The sequence below is a fragment of the Haliotis asinina genome, chromosome 10, assembly GCF_037392515.1.
Source record: "Haliotis asinina isolate JCU_RB_2024 chromosome 10, JCU_Hal_asi_v2, whole genome shotgun sequence".
Lineage (NCBI taxonomy): Eukaryota > Metazoa > Mollusca > Gastropoda > Lepetellida > Haliotidae > Haliotis > Haliotis asinina.
In genome coordinates this window covers 56,736,568-56,743,340 of record NC_090289.1, presented here as the reverse complement: position 1 = coordinate 56,743,340, position 6,773 = coordinate 56,736,568, and positions in this window count along the sequence as shown.

Here is a 6,773-nt window from a genome sequence, read left to right as displayed (position 1 = left end):
ACGAATGTAGGACCTAATGGTAGCTTTATAATCAGTGTGTGGAATGAGAATTGGTGTCACAGATTTGTTGAGTGCTGCTTTGGCAGCAAGGTCAGCGAGTGTGTTCCCAGAAATGCCAACGTGGCTGGGTAATCAACAAAAGACGATGTCGTATTGGCCAGTAGCAAGATCGTTATACAATTCAATGATTTCTATTAAAAGTGGATGTTTACAAGAAATATTTTTAATAGCCTGAAGGCAAGAAAGAGAGTCAGAAAAGATTATATATTGTTTACGTTTGGGGTGTCTTTGAATATATTTAAGAGCTGTTAATATTGCATTTGCTTCGGCAGTAAAAATGGAGCTGTTATCTGGAATTCTAGAAGATATTGTTCTGGATCCAATGACAGTGGCACAAGCAACTGCGCCACCGTCCTTGGAACCATCTGTAAATAAGGGTTTGTATTTGCTATATGTACTTTTTAATTCATTATATTCTTGTTTATATTGTAAATCATTAGTTTCTGATTTTTTAAATGAAGTTAATGTTAGGTCGACTTGGGGCCTAACCAACTGTCAAGGAGGAGAAGAAAGAAGACGGAAAGGAGCTATGTTTTCCAGCTCAATGCCGGCAGAAGAAAGAAAGGGTTTAATTCTGAGCCCTAGAGGTGAAACCAGAGAAGTGAGTGAGTGAGTGAGTGAGTTTAGTTTTACGCCGCTTTTAGCAATATTCCAGCGATATCACGGCGGGGGACACCAGGAAATGGGCCTAACACATTGTGCCCATGTGGGGAATCGAACCCGGGTCTTCGGCGTGACGAGCGAACACTTTAACCACTAGGCTACCCCACCACCCCGGAACCAGAGAAGACTTCTTGCCGTACAAATCCTCATGAAGGGGATTGAACACACAATTATAGGCAGGGTTAGATTTATTAGAGTATAATTTAGTAATGTATTGTAAAGACAATTTTATACGACGTTGTGTAAGAGACGGTTCATCGGCCTCAACATAAAGACTGTCAATAGGTGAAGTTCGAAAAGATCCAAGACAAAGTCTTAAACCTTGATGGTGGACAGAATCAAGAAGTTTAAGGTTGCTTTTGCAGGCTCCACCATATACGATGGAGCCATAATCAAGTTTTGAGCGGATGAGTGATCTGTATAAGTGAAGGAGAGTAGTCTGATCCCCTCCCCACTTTGAGTTGGAAACAACTTTCAACAAATCAAGTGCCTTCAGGCATTTAGCTTTAAGGGATTTAATGTGCGGTAAGAAGGTTAAATGAGAATCAAAAATAAGTCCCAAGAACTTGGCCTCCTTTACATCTTTGATGGGAGTGCCATTTAGAGATAGTTCAGGGTCCTTATGTGGCTTATATTTTCTACAAAAGTGTATACTATTAGTTTTAGACTGAGAAAATTTAAAGCCGTTTTCAAGACACCATTTATTTATTTTGTTTAAACACAACTGCAATTGTCTTTCAATAGTATGCATATTTTTACCGCGACAAGAAATATTAAAATCATCCACAAAAAGTGATCCATCAATGGAATCGTTTAAAACCTTGGATAAACTGTTTATCTTAATACTAAATAATGTGACAGACAAAATACTGCCTTGTGGAACACCCTGATCCTGATTATAATGGTCAGACAGGGTTGAACCCACTCGGACTTGAAACTGTCTGTCTTTTAAAAACTGTGATATAAAATGAGGTAAACGACCTCTCAACCCAAAATTATGTAAATCCTTTAAAATGCCATGCTTCCAGGTGGTATCATACGCTTTCCCGAGATCAAAGAATATCGATACAGCATGTTGTTTATTTACTATAGCATTTTTTACCAAGGATTCTAAACGTACCAAATGATCAATGATACTTCTATTCTTCCGAAAACCACACTGAATATTTGTAATGAGGTTATTGGTTTCCAGATACCAAATTAATCTGTTATTTACCATTCGTTCCATGGTTTTGCAGACACAGCTGGTTAAAGAGATCGGTCTGTAATTGGAAGGATCAGTATGATCCTTACCAGGTTTGGGTATAGGGATTACAATGGCACTACGCCAAGAAGGAGGAAAGTTTCCAGATGTCCATATTTTGTCAAAGATATCTAAAAGTGTGACCAGACATGGTTCAGGCAAATGTTTCAGTAGCTGCTAGTGAATATTGTCATCACCCGCTGCTGTGTCATGAGCTTGTTCAAGAGCAGTATATAGCTCATGTAATGAAAACATTTCATTATAGTCTTCACCGTTACCCGATTCAAAATGAATGCTAGTCTTCTCCTGTTATTTCTGATATCTCTGAAACTCAGGGACATAATTTGATGATGAAGAATTTTTGGCAAGAGTTTCGCCAAATTTATTTGCAATTTGACACTTGTCAGTAATTAAATTATCACCATCTTTGAGATGGCGTACGGCAGATTTTGAACCTTTACCTTTAATTCTTTGAACCATGTTCCATACTTTGGACACTGGCGTGCATGAATTAAGTTTGGAGACATAATTTCTCCACGATTGTCGTTTGTTTTGTTTAAAGGTACGACGCGCCTTTGCATTCAGTATTTTGAATTTGTCTAGGTTATGGACAGTTGGATGACGGTGAAAATAATGTTCTGCCTTTTTCCTCGCTTTTCTGGCCTGTCTACAATCTGCATTGAACCACGGTTTTCGTACATGTGGAGTCGTAGAGAACTTTGGTATACACTCATCAGCTATGTTATTTAGAATGTCAGCAAAAGTGTGAATTGGATCAGTTACATCACTGAAACATTCAGGTCGCAGTTTTGATTGACACATAGGTTGATATAAAGACCAGTTAGCCTTCGAAAAGTTCCATCTTGTAAACGATGGAGAATCGGATGGAGTAATTTCTGAGAGGATAGTTGGGAAGAGGTCACTTCCACAAAGGTCATTATGAACTGACCAATCAAATTCATTGAGGAGGTTAGAATCAACAAGAGATAAATCCAGAGAAGAATAAGTGCCAGTTGCAGGATGCAGATAGGTGCTTGAATCATCATTAAATATGCACAGGTCATTGTTTGAAATGAAATCTTCAATTATTTTGCCTTTAGTGTTAGTATTAGTACTGCCCCAGAGTGGGTTGTGACCGTTTAAGTCACCCATAATAACACATGGTTTTGGGAGTTGGTCATAGAGTGATTGAAGGTCAGTATGTTGAAGTGTTTAAGAAGGCGGAATATACAGGGAACATAGTGTAAATGCTACACCCAAAGTCAGTCGCACTGCAACAGCTTGGAGATTAGTGTTTAGTATAACAGGGCTATGAATAACATCTTGCCGTATAAGAATAGTAGAACCTCCAGTGGCCTTATCACCCGGAGGGGAAAGAGAATGATAGGCGTTAAACTGGCGTAAGTTGAAATTATCTGTCTGTTTCAGATGTGTTTCATTCAGATAGAATGCGGATGGTGTGAGATCCTGGACTAAAAGCTGTAGTTCATTGAAATTAGTTCTTAGTCCTCTACAATTCCACTGTACGATATTAGTTAAATGACCTATCTTTTAGGTGGATGGATAGGGGATCTACCCCTTGCCTTTTTTGAGGGCGACAAGCTATGTGCCCTGGGATGGATGTTTTCTGACACATCCATGTCCTCCGATGAACCATATTTGTTAAATAATTGAAGATGGTTCTCCGAACCCTTTGAAGCTCTGACACCTTTTTTCACCGTTTCTGCCCTAGTCTTGACTGTATTTTTAACTGTTTTCTTTGACCTTGTTTCTGGTCGAGTCTTCTGAGTGGACTGAGGCAATGACTGTGATTCATCCTGAACTTGGATCTGACTGTTTATACATGGTTCCGAAGTCTGAGTAGACTGTTCTTCAGGTATAAGAAGGTGAGGGGTGTCAGCTGTTACCCAAGTCAAATCTGTTTGACACTCTATGGAAAAACTAGTGACTGCCGAATTTACTCTTGACAAACTTTCAGACGGTGTCTTAATGACTGATGCATATGAAACATTGGGTACTGTTGACTCAACAATTTTTTTAGCATCAGCGAAGCTAATATTTTGAGTAAATTTAACTTTGTTGATTTCCATTTGTTTTTTCCATACTGTACAGTCTTTGGAAAAGGATGAATGATTACCGGAACAGTTTGTGCATTTTTTTAACGTACTTTCACAATCTTCAGTTACGTGTGAAGTCTCGCTACAGTGAGCACATGTTATTGGCTTTGTGCACGTGTTGACACCATGACCATATTTTTGGCGTCTGAAACATCGCAAAGGATTTGGAATGTAAACATCAACTGACATAGTGCAGTAACCAACCTTGACACACTTGGTGAAGAGAAGGAAAAGAGGTATGTATTTGTTGGAACGACATCATTATTTTTCCGGGTGGTGAATCGCTTGACATATGTGACTCCCTGATCCTTCATTTCAGAAACGATGTCCAGTTCTGACATTTCGGCCAACAAACGATCCCTGTCTTTAATGATACCTTTGCTGCTGTTCAGTGTTCTGTGTTCAGTAACTGAAACCTGGGTTCCAGCAAACGTTTCTGTATTCATCAAGTTAGTGGCTTGTTGTTTCCTGCTGCATTCAATCAGAAAAGATCCTGAACGCAAACGTTTTATATTCTTCACCTCACCTCCAATGCCATATATGCCCTTAGAGATTACAAAAGGGTTTAGTTTAAGTGGTGTCTTGTCTACAGTACTGAGAACCAGGAAACGTGGCCAATTGTCTGTTGAGTTGGATGACCTCTGTTCATTATCATTGTCGAGCTGACGTTTGTTTTTTTTTGTAGGGGTTTGGTAGTCCATGGTAAGATTATTTTGATTCATCATCCGGGCTCCCCACCCACCACGGAGTATCACAAGGACAATGCTAATTGCAAGTGGGTTTCCTACTTGCAGCACCAAGGATACCCGGATTATATACTCCAGCAGAAAAATTAATAATTAATAATTCTGGCATCTAGGCAAATTTTCTCAATTTAAAAACAAAACAAAAAAACACATGTATCATAGCATATGTATATATGTTTATTTAAATATTGTGTTGAAATTAATACCAAGCCAAACAATGATCGAGCAATGAAATTTAGTGCTCAGGGCTCGGCATGACCAGCCGTTTGGTTGAACCGGGCCCATTCAACCACCCGTCTAGGCGAAGTCAGGGCCAAAGTGGTGTATTGAGCAACAGGAACACGGTTACAGGCCCCTATTGCCCTCAACCACTAGGATCCCTTTCTCCGCCGACACAGGGTCGCAACCCACGGCAAACGGGTTGGTGGACCAAATATCCCCCCGGGTCCACTACGGGGGTGTCGGCGAGCTCTTAGCGTTACCCAGCACCCACCACGAGGAGTGGCTCGCCACGGGTGCCCCTTCCGTACGTGATTGGTGAGGGGGGGGGGGGGGAATGGAAGAGGTTTGAGTAAGGCTTAGGTGGTGGCAATGATAGAAAGGAAGTACAGAGGAGTCTCTTATGCGAGAATTGTTTAGGTCATGTGCACATTCGAATGTGACAAATGAAACATTTCAAGGGTGACAACTCGTACTTCTCTACTATCTGTATACACAAAGTCTTGGTTCTCCAGATGTCATGTTTAGTTATTTCCTGGTACACTGTTCACCGGTACACGTGAAAGTATTGCACACCCACAGGTACACTTTGGCTTAACCAGCTGAGGTTAAGACCCATGAAGGCAAAATAAAAAACAAACAAACAAAAAAAAAAAAAACCCCACACACACAAACAAACAAACATCAACAACAACAGACACTGACGCTAGCCGTGCAGGTCCCTATTAAGATATTGGGCTTCAGTAACCCATGCTTGTCGTAAGAGGCGACTACCGGGATCGGATGGTCAAGCTCAATGAATTGGTTGACACGTGTCATCAGTTTCCAACTGCTCAGATAGATGGTCATGTTGTTGATCACTGGATTGTCTGGTCCAGATTCGATTATTTACAGACCGCAGCTATATATGTGGGATAATGCTGGGTGCGGCTTAACACTAAACTCACTCACTCAAATATGTCTTTACATCGACTTACAAGAACTCAGATTACATGCTGTAGCTGTGAATGCTTCTGTTTTAACTCAATCGAATTGTGATTGTCTGGAGTAGCGGGTAATGCGAATGTTATAGTGTCTACTTCAGGACAGCCATGTCCAAATATTTCTACTGACCAAAAACTATGTAGCCAGGCTATATGATATTTAGTTATTATTATTCAATCTGCAATCTCGATCTTTATCACTACCGCAGAGTACATTGTTTTGTCAGCTACCTTGTTCCTCTTTGTCACTTCCATTAATTACTGTATATGACATTTATGGCCTTTATTGGTCATCCCCCTTGGCTGTGTCTGTCATCACATCAGCTGTAGAAGGAAGTGCTATTAGCTTCTCTATCTGTCCATTGTTGAATGTTTGCCTGTCTATTGTTGTTAAAAACTATATATATGCATGCTCACATCTATACTGGACGTGAGAGATGAGAAGTTAGATGTGAGTGTGGAGACCGGCTTTCCGACAGTCTTTGTGGGGACGACCGCGAGCAGGATTATGCCGCCCGCAGGAAAGGCCCTGGGGTTGAGCTGGAAGTCCGCTCACCTCATTCATGTATACTCGTTTGTCATGTCTTGTGAAAGCAACTAAAGAAGTTCGAACTAAACTATGCCTTCGTCTTCATCAACGTATTCATTCATCATTTCGTCAAAGTATTGCATGTATGCAATCACGTCAATCACATACTACGCGTTGACATAGGATCCCCGTTGACATGAACACTGTTACAAA